The 15,910-nt window shown below is 55.6% G+C and overlaps 1 non-coding gene across 1 annotated transcript; it reads left to right on the forward strand.

The window, feature by feature from the left end:
- Positions 1-3,832: 3,832 nt before the first annotated feature.
- TRNAQ-CUG lies at positions 3,833-3,904 on the forward strand. The gene has a single exon. It is a non-coding gene; the product is annotated as a tRNA-Gln (tRNA).
- Positions 3,905-15,910: the final 12,006 nt, after the last annotated feature.

Raw genomic sequence — 15,910 nt, forward strand, 5'->3', positions numbered from 1 at the left:
CTGCCGGGATAAGGAACAATTCAGGCTGTCACTGAACTGAAGGAGGAAGATCAGTTTTTGACAGGGAGAGGGACGCCTCCTCTTAAAGGTGTTTGGCTGGCTGGCAGTCCTGATCCCCAGATCTCGCCCGTGGGGCTCCAGCAGTTTGGGGACCGGATCTCTCCCTTGGCCCCACCTGCTGCCTCCAGGCGCTCCTCCCCAGGGGCCCCAGCAGTGCAGCACAGCTGAGCAGCATCTGCCTGCTCGCTCCAGTGGCTGTCGGCCCCTCCCCATGGCAGGGCAGGGTGGGGCTGGGCCTCCATGCGCTGCCCCCACCCCGAGCCCCTGCAGCCAATGGGACACTGCGGGGGTGATGCCCGGGGGCAGCAGAACGTTGAGGCCCCCAGCCCACCCCACCTTGGAGACCCAGGTAAGCGCCACACCCCTGACTCCCTCCCAGAGCTTGCACCGCCACCCTCCCCACATACCCCTCCTCCCTGCAAACTCCCTCCCAGAGCCTGCAGCCCGGTCCACACACACCTGCCCCCAACTCCCTCCCACAGCCAGCACCCTCTCCTCCACACACACCCTCCTGCCCACCCTAATCTCCCTCCCAGAGCCTGCACCCCACCCCTCCTCCTGTTCCTCCTACTCCCTGCCCCAGCCCAGAGCCTGCACCCAGCACCCAAACTCCCAGAGCCGTACAAGGAATTTTTGTGCCCGAGGCAAGGGCCAGCTCCAGGCTCTTTGGCTGCGGGTCCTTGATCCCTGTCGGAGGGAAGGACCTGCCACTGAATTGCCACCGCCGCTTCATTCATCCTTCGGTGGCAATTCAGCAGTGGGTCCCTGAGTCCTCTCGGAGAGAAGGACCCACTGACGAACTGCCACCGAAGAAGTGGCAGCGAAGCGCCTCTGATCGTGGTAGAGCTGCGCCTCCACTTTCTGCATCCGAGGCAAGTGCCTCACTCGCCTCGCCCATGTTACGGTGCTGCAAACTCCATCCCAGAGCCTGCACCCCAGAACCCCACCCCACCCAAACTCCCTTCCAGAGACCAGCCTCTCACCCCTTCTGCACCCAAACTCCCCAGAGGCTGCACCCTCCTGCACCCCAATCCCCAGCCCCAGCCCAGGACCTGCACCCTAGACCTCCTCCTCACCCAAACTCCCTCCCAGAGCCTTAGGTAGGTGGGGGGTGGAGTTTTGGGGGGCTGGTTCTGGGCGGTATGAGTGACATTATTGGCCCACTGGGAGGATTGGAGGACTGGCCCTGGCCCTAAGGTAAATTGAGGTTGAGACCCTGCTTTAAGGGATTGGAGCAATGCTGGAGAGACTGACGGGCAGGGAGCTGGGGAGCTGTGTGTGCTCCAAGGAGAGTTGTTGTGCTCTGGTGACACAGAGCGGGGGTGGGGAGTTTGTAAGCTGTGGTGTTTGTATAGAGATAAAGTTTACTAACCCCCAGGTTAAAACTGTTCCTGCTCTGGGCTATACAGGATGTTCTCTGTTGAGAGTATAGCTCAGTGGGTGAATGTTTCCTGTAGGGTAATGGGTTCCTAGTTCCACTCCAAATGAGTCCCTTAAAGAAACTTTTTCAAATGAAAATCGATTTCCACACCCATCTCCAGTATGTTCAGGAGTTCGCTGAAGTTGAGGGGGGCTTGAAATGAATTTAAACACTATTTTCCTATGCAAATGAATAAAGACCTAGCAGAGCTGCCCAGCAGCTGAATTCAGTTCCAGTCCTCAGCGTCTCTAAGAGGGACACTCGGTAGCTGAGGCATGTGGGACACCTCTGGGATGATGACAGGAGAAAAAATGCTGGATTCAATGAAAGCTGAGACCATAGGAGGAGAAGGTGAATGGCAACACCACACATAGTCATAACACTCAGACACGGGCTTCACTGTCACTACCCCTGTGTTTTCCATCATTTATATCCAGGGGTGAAAGTAACTTACAGGACTTACCGGTACTGCCGGAGTCCCGAGGGGGCGTGGCCTCATCCAGAAGGGGCGTGTCCTCATCTGGAAGGGGGCGTGGCCTCTCAAGATTTAAAGGCCCTGGAGTACCAGCTGTGGCTGGGAGACCAAGGGCCTTTACATGAACCAGGGCCTCCCAGCTGCAGAGATAGCCCTTTAAATTCTGGCCCCAGCCCAGCCACCAGAGCCGGCCGGGATTCTAAGGGCTCTGGGCTGTCCGCAGCCGCAGCAGCCCAGAGCCCTTTAAATCTGGCCCCAGCCTGGCCGCCGGAGCCGCGGGTGGGGGGTTTAAAGGGCTCTGGGCTGCCAGCTGTGGCGGGAGCCTAGAGCCCTTTCAATCCCCACAGCAAAAGCCGGTGCAGTGCGTATTGGCTCTTGCCGCTATGCCGCACCAGCTTGTACCAGCTTACTTTCACCTCTGTTTCTATCCTAAGGAACACACCTCCCCTCCCCACGCACTGTCACACACAACCTTCTCCCTTGAGCCCCATCCAACCTCCCCACACACGCCACGGGACACAGCCTCTCGGTGACTCACCCCGATGGGGGCTTGTCTCTGCATCTCCCCAACAGGGGAGCAGGGAGCCGAAAGGGCCACAGGAGACCAGTGGAGCTAGGCAGGGATAGAAAAGACTTCCCTCCCTTTCCTTCCTCCCTGAGTCCCGTTAATCTCACCCATCAGATGCTCCAGCACCAGGTGGGCTCAAAGCACCAACCTTCCCTGAGCAACGGAAGGGGGAACCAGCTCTTTCACATGGAAGGAGGCTCCCACTCTGCTGCTGCCATTCTGCAGCCTTTCATATGGATTTGTATTAGCTAATGCAACCTCCCCACTCCTCTAATCCAGCCATGAAACATGGAGACAAGCTCCTGAAAGCAGGGCCCAGTGGTGCAATGGGTTAGTGCCCAGTACTTACAGAGCAGTGCTGAGTGGAGTGATGCTGAGGTTGTGAGTTCAAACCTCACCTGCAGCCCTAGTTTCCTTTAAGCAAATGGCTTCTGCCAATCAGTTTGCTCTGCAGAAAATACAGTTCCTGCTCAGAAGACACTGAGGTCCCCTTGCTTTACAGAGAGCAGGGCAGATTCCACAGATCTAGCAGGCTCTGCCCTCCACCAGCTGCCTGTGTCAGGAGGGGTCAGGCAGAACCCAGAGCACTGCCCCTGACTCCCCCTCAGTCTTTGCTCCCCAAACCACCTGTGTGCTCACCCTCTTCGCTGTGAGACTCAAACCCTGCCTGGCTTGCTGTATGCTGGTGTGGTTTTCATCTGTCACGTTGATGTGCATGTGGGTCCTGTGTGATTTTGGTGGATGTCTTGCATAGTTCTGTGTGCATGGATGTGTGTATGATTTTTGCATTAATATTGTTTTTTGCTTTGTATTCTTTTGATATGTGGGTTTTGTGTTTCCTGTTGTGGGCTTTTGCTGTATTTTTGGTGTGGATTTGTTCTTTCTATATTTTGTGAGGTTTTCCTTTTTGTGTATATGGCTCTGTGTGCTGTGTGGGTTTGGTTTTAGTTATGTCTGTGTGGGCCTGTGCAGTGTGTGATTTTCTCATTCTCTGTGTGCGTGTTTGTCTCTCTGTTTGTATCTTCATGTGTAAATTCACTGGAACTTTTCAAAATCTGCACAGCTTTGCCAATTTTCACCAGGAATTTTTCTCCATTAACAAATTCTCACTTGTTCCCTACCCGTTGGTGACCATTGCCCCAGGGGCCTGTCAGTCTCAGGGTCCTGATTTCCCATTGGCCCTTCCCCCTTCTATTGGGACTGGGAACTAGCCAACCAAACCCCACTAAGTTTTAGTAAAGGGCCAACAGTCCCTTACACAAGCCAGCCCTGTGAGAGTCTCCAATGTCCCGAGAGAACAGTACAAGCTGGTCCCATGGTGTAACGGGCAGCACTCAGGACTCTGAATCCTGCAATCTGAGTTCAAATCTCAGTGGGACCTTGTGTTAGCTGGTGGTAAAGATCTGGTGCTCAAAGTGCTTTCCTGTCTCCAGCTATACAAAAGTGGGTCATTTCCTCCTGCTGGTTAATCCTTTCCCCACCAGAGCCAGGTCTTTGGTGGGGTTTAGAAGTGGCTCTAGTGGTTGGGATTCTCACTGCTTCACCTGATGCCCACAAGTCTGGTGCTTGTAGCCACACTTTTCCTCTTGCTCACATGGCACTTGAAGAAAGCAGTGCCAGGGCCAGGCTTGATAGGCAGGAGGGAGGCAGAGTCCCAGGCTGGAGCCCAGCACACCTCTCCTCCTCTGGGCACCTGGAGCAGAGGCGGCTGGTGCTGACAGCTCCGAGGGAAGGCTTATAAGCCACAGAGCGACTGAGGGCGGGGCTAGACGAGGGCAGGACCATGCCTATGTGTGGCCAGCAGACAGGCAACAAGACTCCCGGCCAGCCTGCTCCCTGCCATGCCAAACCCCCACTGAAGGCCACCCGCAGACCACCATGCGGGGCGGCTGCTGATGCTCTGTGTCCAACATCAGTAGACGGTAGGAAAGCAGGGCCAGCCCCCCTGGTGGGGCCTCTTACCGTTCCCATACCCCATGCTCACTTTTGCAGTGGGGCAGGAGATGTTATCCCAAGAGGCTTTTCTCCAGCTGGTGAGAAGCAGAGAAACATCCAGGCTCCCAAGGCGCTATGTAGCAACCCCCCTCAAGCACAGGGACAGAGGGAAACTGCTCCACACGCTAGCCCGGGCAGCCGTCCATTTCCTTTGGGAATTCAGGAATAGCAAAGGCTAGACTGGAAGCACCTGGGGCTCATGCCCCAGCCTTTGTGACATCCAACCCCCAACTCCTTCCCGGGCTCTAGCTGAAGGCAGAGCATTGGCCTGAGCGGCCAAGAAGAGGTTCCAGATTTGAAAGGAGCAGGACTTTCAGCATGAAGGTAAAACTGCATCAACACAACCACAAAGGGACTTGACCCCTCAAGTTTTTGATTCAAAGTCAGGCACCTTATCCGTTAAGCCATGCGGGCGCCTACTTCATGCACTTCTTTGGAAAAGGTGGACACTGTGGGTACGTCTACACTACGGGACTATTCCGAATTTGCATAAACCGGTTTTGTAAAACAGATTTTATAAAATCGAGTGCGCGGCCACACTAAACACATTAAATCGGTGGTGTGCGTCCATGGTCCGAGGCTAGCGTCGATTTCTGGAGCGTTGCACTGTGGGTAGCTATCCCGTAGCTATCCCATAGTTCCCACAGCCTCCCCCGCCCCTTGGCATTTCCGGGTTGAGATCCCAGTGCCTGATGGGGCAAAAATCATTTTCGCGGTGGTTCTGGGTACAGCCTCACCCTCCCTCCTCCCTCCCTGACAGCGGCAGACAACCGTTTCGCGCCTTTTTGCTTGGTGAACCGTGCAGACGCCATAGCACAGCAAGCATGGACCCTGCTCAGCTCCATACCGCAATCGTGGATGTTTTAACACCTCGCGCACTCTCGTGCAGTATATGCTGAACCAGGACCTTCAAACCGAGGCGAGTAAGAGGCGGATACGGCAGCACGGCGATGACAGTGATGAGGACGTGGACACAGAATTATCTCAAACCGCGGGCCCCGGCGCTTTGGAGATCCTGATGGTAATGGGGCAGATTCTATCCATTGAACGCCGAGGTTGGGCCGGGGAACCAAGCACTGACTGGTGGTACCGCATTGAGTTGCAGGGTGGGGACGATTCCCAGTGGCTGCGAAACTTTCGCATGCATAAGGGCACTTTCATGGAACTTTGTGACTTGCTTGCCCCTGCCCTGAAACGCCATAATACCAAGATGAGAGCAGCCCTCACAGTAGAGAAGCGAGTGGCGATAGCCCTGTGGAAGCTTGCAACGCCAGACAGCTACCGGTCAGTCGGGAATCAATTTGGAGTTGGAAAATCTACTGTGGGGGCTGCTGTGATGCAAGTAGCCAAAGCAATCACTAAGCTGCTGCTACGAAAGGTTGTGACTCTGGGAAACGTGCAGGCCATAGTGGATGGCTTTGCTGCAATGGGATTCCCTAACTGTGGGGGGGCGATAGATGGAACCCATATCCCTATCTTGGCACCGCAGCACCAGGGCACCCAGTACGTAAACCGGAAGGGGTACTTTTCAATGGTGCTGCAAGCACTGGTGGATCACAAGGGACGTTTCACAAACATCCACGCGGGATGGCCAGGGAGGGTTCATGACGCTCGCGTATTCAGAAGCACTACTCTGTTTAAAGGGCTGCAGCAAGGGACTTACTTCCCAGACTAGAAAATAACAGTTGGGGATGTTGAAATGTCTGTCGTTATCCTGGGGGACCCAGCCTACCCCTTGATGCCATGGCTCATGAAGCCATACCTAGGCAGCCTGGACAGTGGTCAGGATCTGTTCAATTACAGGCTGAGCAAGTGCAGAATGGTGGTGGAATGTGCATTTGGCCGTTTAAAGGCGCGCTGGCGCACATTACTGACTCGCTCAGACCTCAGCCAAACCAATGTCCCCTATGTTATTGCTGCTTGCTGTATTCTCCACAATCTCTGTGAGAGTAAGGGGGAGACCTTTATGGCGGGGTGGGAGGCTGAGGCAAATCACCTGGCTGCTGATTACGCGCAGCCAGACACCAGGGAGATTAGAAGAGCACACCAGGAAGCGGTGCGCATCAGAGAAGCTTTGAAAACGAGCTTCATCAATGGCCAGGGTACAGTGTGACTGCTGTGTTTGTTGATGAACACCCAACCCCTTGATTGACTCAGTCCCTGTAAGCAACTCCCCTCCCCTTCGAGTACAGCTTACTTATGCAAATAAAGTCACTCTCATTTAAAAGCATGAATTCTTTATTGATTCATTATAAAAAGAGGAGAGAAGTACGGGTGGGCTTTGGGAGGCGGACCGGCGGGCTGCAGAAGCCCCTTACAAAAAAATTCAGAGTAACGGCCTCCTTCTGGTTGGGCTGTCCACGGGGGTGGAGTGGGCGGGTGCACGGAGCCTCCCCCCACGCGTTCTTACACGTCTGGGTGAGGAGGCTAAGGAACATGGTGAGGGGAGGGTGGTTATACAGGAGCTGCAGCGGCACTCTGTGATCCTGCTGCCGTTCCTGAAGCTCCACAAGACGCCGGAGCATGTCAGTTTGATCACGCAGCAGCCCCAGAGTTGCATCCCGCCACCGCTGATCTTCCTGCCGCCACCGCTGATTTTCCTGCCGGTCTTCCTGCCGCCACCTCTCATCTCGGTTGTCCCTCCTGTCCTCACGTTCACTGGCCTCTTTCCTGTAATTTGAAACCACGTCCTTCCACTCATTCAGATGAGCTCTTTCATTGCGTGTAACTTCCATAATATCCGAGAACATCTCATCTCGCGTCTTCTTTTTCCTCCGCCTTATCTGTGCTAGCCTTTGGGATGGAGGAGGGACGCTTGAAAAATTTGCAGCTGCACGAGGGAGATAAATATTTAGAAAGATACATTTTACAGAACAATGGTTATACTGTTTCACAGTGAACATCACTATTCACCTAGCACATGTGATTTCCCTACAAGGTCGCATTTTTCATCTTAATAGTGACCGCTTGCAGTTCTGGGTTTACAGATCTCACAGACACATCAGGTCCAGGCATCAGAATTCAGCTTGCATGCGGCCATGGTAAGCCACTGTCTCAGTGATTTACCCTCCCCCAACGCATGGCTAATACCACGCTAGCTCCTGCTAATCAACAACCTTCCTCCCCACCCACCGGTGACCAAACAGAAAAGATCATCGGCATTTCACTCCTCCCCTCCCCCCGCTTCGCTACGTGCAGGAAAGTGTTTTTTTTAAGCTGCTGCATTCCACGAAACCAGTAGAAAAATGGCCACCCCCCTTACTTAAATTCCTGATTTTTAACCAGGTTATCCTGAACGATATCACTTTGCTGAGGATAACAGAACAAGATAAAGAGCGGATGCTTCTTGAATGCCAGCAGTCCCCGGGACCATACGCTGCGATGCTTTGCCATGCAATGATACCTGATTACTTGCTACATGCATGGCATGGTAAAGTGTCCTACCATGGTGGGCGGAACAAGGATGCCTTGCCCAGAAACCTTCTGCAAAGGCTTCTGGAGTACCTACAGGAGCGCTTCATCGAGATGTCCCTGGAGGATTTCCTCTCAATCCCCGGACATGTTAACAAACTTTTCTAAGTAACTATACTGTCTGCGAATGCATCCCAAGTCCTCTGGGCAAATCAATCATTAAAAAAGGCTTGCTTAAAAAACACTGTTTGCTATTTGCAAGGTACACTCACCAGAGCTCCCTTCCAGGGCGTCATTCTCTGGAATAGTTGATTGTGAGGGCTGGGAGCAGGGTAATTCCGTCAGGGTGATAAAAAGCTCCTGGCTGCTGGGGTTCACGGAGTGCTGTGTGCTCTCTGCGAGGTCTTCCTCTTCTTCTTCCTCTTCATCTTCCCCATCTGCATAATCCTCAGACATGGCAGAGATTACAACCCCCACCTCGGAATCCACGGTCAGGGTGGGGTACTTGTGGCGCAGCCCCTAAAATTGCATGCAGCTCATCATAGAAGCGGCATGTTTTTCGACCTGCCCGGACCTTCCGTTTGCTTCTTTGGTTTTCTGGTAGGCTTGTCTGAGCTCCTTAACTTTCACTCTGCACTGCACGGAGTCCCTGCTGTGGCCTTTAGCCGTCATAGCCTTAGAAATTCTTTCAAATACTTTTTCATTTCGTCTTTTGGAACGCAGTTCTGTTAGCACTGAATCCTCTCCCCATATAGCGATCAGATCCAGTACCTCCCGAGCGGTCCATGCTGGGGCTCTTTTTCGATTCTCAGGAGACTGCATTGTTAACTGTGCTGATGAGCTGTGCGTGGTCACCTGTGATGATGAGCTCTCCACGCTGTCAAAGCAGGAAATGAATTTCAAAAGTTCGCGGGGCTTTTCCTGTCTACCTGGCCAGTGCATCCGAGTTGAGAATGCTGTCCAGAGCGGTCAGTGGTGCACTGTGGGATAGCTCCCGGAGGCCAATACCGTCGATTGCGGCCACACTAACCCTATTCCGATATGTTAATACCGATATTAGCGCTACTCCTCTCGTCGGGCAGGAGTACAGAAACCGATTTAAAGAGCCATTAAAATCGATATAAGGTGCCTCCTAGTGTGGACGGTTGTGGCGTTAAATCAGTTTTACGCTCGTAAAACCGATTTAAACGCCTAGTGTAGACCAGGCCTGTGTTTCTTGGGTCACCTATTGAGGGGGGGCGAGACTCTCTGGCACAAGAAGTCGAGTTCCCAGTGAGATGTGAGACTTAATTATACGGGGCCAGGTGCAGGGCTTTGACAGGGAGGCTCAGGCATGGGGGATTGGGGTGCAGCGGACGGACCGGCTGTCTAGCTGTGGAGATTTAGTCGCACTGAGGCACAGGAGGGAGGAGGAGGAGGAATCCTGCTGACAGGCAGTGGCTGTGCAGAAAGAGGAGGAGTTCTGGGGATTTTCTTTTGCCTCTCTTTTGCCTGCCTGCTCACTCCTGTGGTGAACGGTGAAGATGCTCTTAACAAGCCCAGGTCGCTCAGTTGGTAGAGCATCAGGCTTTTAATCTGAGGGGCCAGGGTTCAAGCCCCTGTCTGCGTGCTCAGCTTTTAAGTTGCCTTGTGTTCCAGGAGCCAAATTCTGTTTACAGCCACATGCGGATTCCCAGAAGCTGTGGCCATTTCCTGGAAAGGCTCCTTTCCTTAGCGATCAGGAGAGAGGTCACATCCACAGGAGCAGGTGTAGAAAGCACAGTCTCTGGCTGCCAGGAAGCGGTGTGCCAACATAGTGTTCTCTACAATGGCATTTAGATCGGGATAATTTACGTGGCTCAGCACCTCTGCCCAGGCAGCTCCCCCAGCCTGACACACACACACAGCCCCTGCATCCTCCTCAGCCCAGAGGTGAGCCCCCCAGCTGAGTGGGGAATCAGAACCCCCCGAAATTACCCTGGGACCAGCATGATCTGCCTCCGCCCTGCCCTGCTCTGCATGTATTCGGAGTGAGTCGGTTTCCCTGTCCTGCCATGTGTCTCTTCTCCTCCCCAGTTCCTTCCAAACCACCCCATTTCCCCTGCACCCCGGGCTGGGTCTCTGCCAACCCCCCTCCTGCCCCCAATATCTCCCTGCCCCTACAGGTCTATAGGGCTGGATCCCTCCCTCCCCCCTTCTCCCCTCAGTTCCTGCCTCTGGGGGTCTATGGAGATGGGTCTCTCCCCCGCCATCCCCTCTCCTGCCCCCATATCCCGCTGCCCCTATGGGTCTATGGGGCTGGGTCTCTCCTCATCCCTTCCCCAATATCTCCCTGCCCCAGGCTGTGACATGCTATGACGTGTGCTGGGCTGTGCCGTGTGCTGGGGCCAGGGCCGGCTCAGGGTTTTTGCCGCCTGCGGCAGGAAAAAAATCTGTGATCACAATCGGCGGCAGCTCCACTGCACCACTTTCTTCTTCAGCAGCAATTCAGTGGCAGGTCCTTCCCTCCAAGAGGGACCGAGGGACCCGCTGCCGAATTGCTGCCAAAGACTCCGACATGCCGCCCCTTCCCCTGGGTTGCCCCAAGCACCTGCTTGCTGAGCTGGTGCCTGGAGCCGGCCCTGGCTGGGGCTGTGACGTGCTGGGACCTGCTCACTCCCCGAGGGCAACTCACTCACTTGAAACCAGCAGGACAGAAGGTGTCACGTGTCCATGGGCGGGGCTATGCAGATGAGCAGTGTCTGGCGGCAGTAGGGAGAGCAGCGAGATGAACCGAAGGAGCCCGGCGGAGAAAATTCTCTGCGTGTGGACAGAATTCCACCAGTTTTCTCTGTGTTGGGGGTGGGGGGCAGATTTCTTGATATCACAGCCCCTGGGGGAGGGGTTTGAATCATAAGTCCAAAGTGGGAGAACAACTCCCCCCACTTGTGCTCAGTCTCCACTAGGGGGCTGGGCTGGGATCACTAGGGAGGGAAGCACAGGGAAAAACAGTTTCCCCTATGGAACCCAGGAGTCCTGGATCCCAGTTCACTCCACCCCCAGAGCCAGGGATAGAACCCAGGGGTCCTGGTGCCCAGCCCCCTCCCTGCTCTGACCACTCAACCCCACTCCCCTCCCAGGGTGGTGCAGGGGTCACTGGGTCTGTGTCTCAGCTCAGCTAAGGGCCTTGACTGATTTTCCCAAAGTGCTTCCTTCTGAATCCATCCGACGAAGTGGGGATTCACCCACGAAAGCTCATGCTCCAACACGGCTGTTATTCTATGAGGAGCCACAGGACTCTTTGCTGCTTTTACAGATCCGGCACATCTGCCCCCCCTGCCCAGTCACTGCCCACCCCGTGTGGGGCACCAGCACTGTGCCGGGTCGTGATGGGAAATTGTCCAAGCTGGCCCAGGAGAGACGTGTGTGTCCCTGCTGCCCCTGCTGGTGGGGCTGAGCCCTACTCTGTGTGTGTGTGCATCTGTGACACTGTTTGTATCAGTGTGTTGCTGGGCTAACCACTAGGAAATGGCTTTGCAGGATTTTGTATTCTGCAGCAAGTCACACACACACACACACACATACACACTCTGACGCACAAAGAGACTCACACAATCGCAAGAACACTCAGACACCACACACCCAGAGGGACATGCTAGCCCAACCCCCAAAGAGAGCAACAATCACCGCCCCCAGCCACACTCACAATCACCCCCCCACACACACCATAATATTCCCAATCGTGCTCAGAGATACAACTGCACGCAGTTCACTCCCACAGCTCCCAATACAAGGACCTCCTGCAACACACAGCATGTGCCAAGGCTCATGGAACTCACTGCCACTGGATGGCTACCAATGAGAATGATCCCCATGCAGGATCATGTGCTTGGACCCCTTGTCCCCTCTTGGGGTGCACTGTGCAGCGTGGCTGGGGATTGTGCAATGGCCCAGCACCAGGCAACGCAGAACGGACACCACACGCCCTGCCCTGCCTCAACTGAGCTACTCTCCTGGTGCATTGGAGACCAGTACCCCACACCGTGGCACTCCTGCCCCACAGGGGGAGAGCTGCAGCCCCCGCCACATTCCGCAGAGGGGAGAAGGGTCAGGCCAGCCAGCCCTTGTAAGATGGGGAAATCTCCACTGGGGTCGACGGTATGGGGCTGCGACATACAGAGAAATAGTTGTCGTGCCGGCAGAGGGCGGCAGAGCGCATACACACACACACAATTGCAAACATACACAGACACATGCATGAATCCTGACACACACACACACAATTGCTAATATACACAAACACCCGCACAAATCTAGCCAACACCAACACAAGCCTGAGAGCCAGGGGAGCAGAGCAGGCTGGGGCCGGGTAACTCCACTTCCCGCAGGAGGTAGCCAGCCCCCCATCCCCCAAGGAGGCCTGGGACCAGCCCCCCCTCTGCTTGCCCCCACGGAGGCCTGGGGCTCCAGCCTGCTCTGCTCCCCTGGCTCTCAAGCTTGAGGAGGGGGAACCGCCCCACAGCACTCGCCGGCGGCATGGCTGGGAGCCAGGAAGTGGACCAGGCTGGGGCTGGGTCACTCCACTTACCATGCAGGAGTGCAGGGCGGGGCGGGGCTGGGGCCATGGGGAAGAGCCGGGCAGCCCCTGCAGCAGCTCCCACCCCAGCTCACCTCCACTCCGCCTTCTCCCTGAGCTCGCCGGCACCGCTCCACTTCTCCCGCCTCCCAGGCTTGCGGTGCCAATCAGCTGTTTAGTGCCGCAAGCCTGGAAGGAGGAGAATTAGAGCGGGGCGGCGTGCTCAGGGCAGAAGACGGAGCAGAGGTGAGCTGAGACAGGAGTGGTTCCCTGCACGCCCCATTGCTTGCTGCAGGCAGCTCTCCCCCAAACCTCCCAGCCCCTGCCCCAGCTCACCTCCACTCCACTGCCTCCCCTGAGTGCGATTTTTGGTGCCCCCAACCACTTGGCACCCTGGACGGCCGACTAGTTCACCTAGTGGTTGCACCGGCCCTGGCCACTGACTATCATCAGGATTCCTCCTCGGTGAGACTAAATCTCCCACCTAGACAGCCGGTCCATCCGCTGCACCCCAGCCCCATGCCCGAGCCTCCTGCCAAAGCCCTGCACCTGGCTCCAGACAATTAAGTCTCACGTGTCGCTGGGAACTCCACTTCTTGTGCCCAGAGAGTCTCGGCCCCCCTCAGTAGCTGACCTGAGAAACACAGTGTCTGCAAAAGCAGCAAAGAGTCCTGTGGCACCTTATAGACTAACAGACGTACTGGAGCATGAGCTTTCGTGGGGGAATCCCCACTTCGTCGGACGCATCAGTGTCTGCCTTTTCCAAAGAAGTACCTAGAGCGACAAGTACCATGTGGCCTAATGGATAAGGCGTCTGACTTTAGATTAGACAATTGAGGGTTTGAGTCCCTTCGTGGTTGTGCTTGTCCGGTTTTACCTTTGTGCTGAAAGTCCTGCTCCCTTCAGGGCCTGAACCTCTTCTTGGCTGCTCAGGCCAATGCTCTGGCTTCAGCTAGAGCCCCGGGAAGGAGCTGGGGGATGGGCGTCACAAAGGCTGGGGCATGAGCCCCAGGTGCTTCAATCTCGCCTTTGCCATTCCTGACTTGCCAAAGAAAATGGGCGGCTGCCCGGGCTAGGGTGTAGAGCAGTTTCCCTCTTCCAAATGTGCATCTGTCCCTGTGCTTGAGGGGGGTTGCTACATAGCGCCTTGGGAGCCTGGGTGTTTCTCTGCTTCTCGCCAGCTGGGGAAAAGCCTCTTGGGGTAAAATCTCCTGCCCCATGGCAAAAGCGAGCACCTTGAGTGGGAACGGTAAGAGGCCCCACCAGGGGGGCTGGCCCTGCTTTCCTACCGTCTTCGATAATGGCCACAGAGCATCAGCAGCCGCCCCGCATGCTTGTCTGCGGGTGGCCTTCAGTGGGTGTTTGGCATGGCAGGGAGCAGCCTGGCTGGGTGCTTTTGTGCCTGTCTGAAGGCCACACCTAGGCATGGTCCTGCCCTCCTCTAGCCCTGACCTCAATTGTTCTGTGGCTTTTAAGCCTTCCCTTGGAGCCATCAGCACCAGCCGCCTCTGCTCTAGGTGCCCAGAGGAGGAGAGGTGCTGGGCTCTGTGACGAAGTGGGGGATTTTCTTAGGGTTTGCTGTGTTTTCCAGTGGTTTGCATGCACAGGGAGTGGGACTCAGTGTTCCCAGGTGTTACTGGTTTAACGAGGTGAGGGGAAAGGGAGTTTGTTGCTACAGAAGACCGGAGAGGGACTTGGGACCCCGGCTGATGGCCTGGAGGATGGAGACCCCAGCGACTGGTGACCTGGTGACCCGGAGACCCAGCTCAGGAGTCACAGGCGGTTCTGGCCAGTGGGAGGACAATGGGCTGTGGGGAGAGGACCCCGTGACCAACCTGTTCCAGCCAGAGGAGGGCGGAGAGGAGAGGAGGCCCAGGCAACCCTGTTTACCTGGAGAAAAGACAATGGACAGCGGTGGGGCTTGGGGCCGGAGATATCGGAGGCCTAGCTGGGAAGCGGGGGGCTTGGGGCTGGCGAGGGGAAGCAGGCAGAGCCCACCTGGCTGCAGGGGGACTGGGATGTGCTGTTATTGTGAGAGGCCAGGCCTGAGGCCCTGAGAGTTTCCTGTGCTGTGTTCAACTCTCAATAAACCCTCCTGTGTTACGCTGGCTGAGAGTCGCTCTGGGCTAGAGAACAGGGGGCATCAACCCCTTTGGGGGTGAGGAGGTCCAGGGGGTCCAGAGCGCGTGGACTCCCTGAGGGGCCCATGGCGAGAGACAGACGTGCTAAGGCTCAGAGAGGGGCAGCTCCAGGAGGTGGAGGGGCCTGACCCCGAGAGAGAGTGGACCCCCGAGAAGAGCTGTCGCACTGAAAGGGGCACCCCCCACGGACCGCACAGGGCCAAGAGTGGGCACGATCTGTGAGTCCGTGACAGGCAGTGACATCACAAAGGCCTTTTGCAGGGGCTCAGACTATTGGCCAAAGGTGGTGGGGAGGTGGTGACCTCACAGAGAGATGCTGACATCAGCCAGGCAGGACAGGGGCGAGGGGCCAGGGAAACCTCAGAGACCCTGTGGCTTTGCTTCAGCAAGTCTCCTTCTCCAGGTCTCTCTTTGAGGACTGGGGGAGTATTGGGGTTAACGTACCTGAGCGCCAGGAGGAACCTCTTTCGAGTTTTCTCCTTCCCTTTTAGTGATTTTACTAGAAAACAGCCGACCCTGTTTAGACGGTAAGAGCCTCCTCGAGGGAAGGGGTGTCCTGGGGGTGTCACAGTTCAGATGCCGGTGCTCCCCCATTCAAGGAAGTTCCCACCACCCTGATCTGTGTTCGCAGGGTGGGAGAGAGCAGCATCCACAGCAGTGATTTGCTCCTGGCTGCTGGAGCAGAGCAGCAGGCTCAGCTGTCAGAACTTCCTGGAGCTATGAAAGGAGAGGCCCATGGCTCTGTAGCAGGACTGCAGGGCAGGCGAGTTCACAGAGGGTATTGTGGGATACTGGCAGAGGCTAGTTATGGTGATATAATGAACAGCAGTGTCTACACTGACACTCTGTCACTTTAAGTTTGCTGCAAAAAGCTCTACTCTTCTCATTGAAGTGGTTTTATTTTGCCACCAAAACAGGGCAGTTTTGTCGCCAAACGTGGCATTGCAGTGTGTACACCAGCCAAAAGCTGCTGACCGAGGGAGCGTTGTGTGTTTTTCACACACCAGAGCAATATAATTCTGCTGAAATAACTTTGTAGTGCAGATCTGGCCAAAGATTCACACACACACAGCTTGCAAGGAAAACCTCACCTGCTCCTCTGCTTTGTGGGGCCAGGTGGGGCCCAGGGAGTCAGGTGTGAGCAGACACTGTACATTAGTCACAGGCAGGCTCTATGGTTTAGCTGGTTAAAGTGCCTGTTTTGTAAACAAGAGATCCTGGGTTCAACTCCCAGTGGTGCCTTGTTGAGATGTTTTGAGAGCACCTGGTATTGGCTACTGTCAGAAGACAAAATACAGAGCTAGAT

Source organism: Mauremys reevesii, linkage group 17, assembly GCF_016161935.1.
Source record: "Mauremys reevesii isolate NIE-2019 linkage group 17, ASM1616193v1, whole genome shotgun sequence".
Lineage (NCBI taxonomy): Eukaryota > Metazoa > Chordata > Testudines > Geoemydidae > Mauremys > Mauremys reevesii.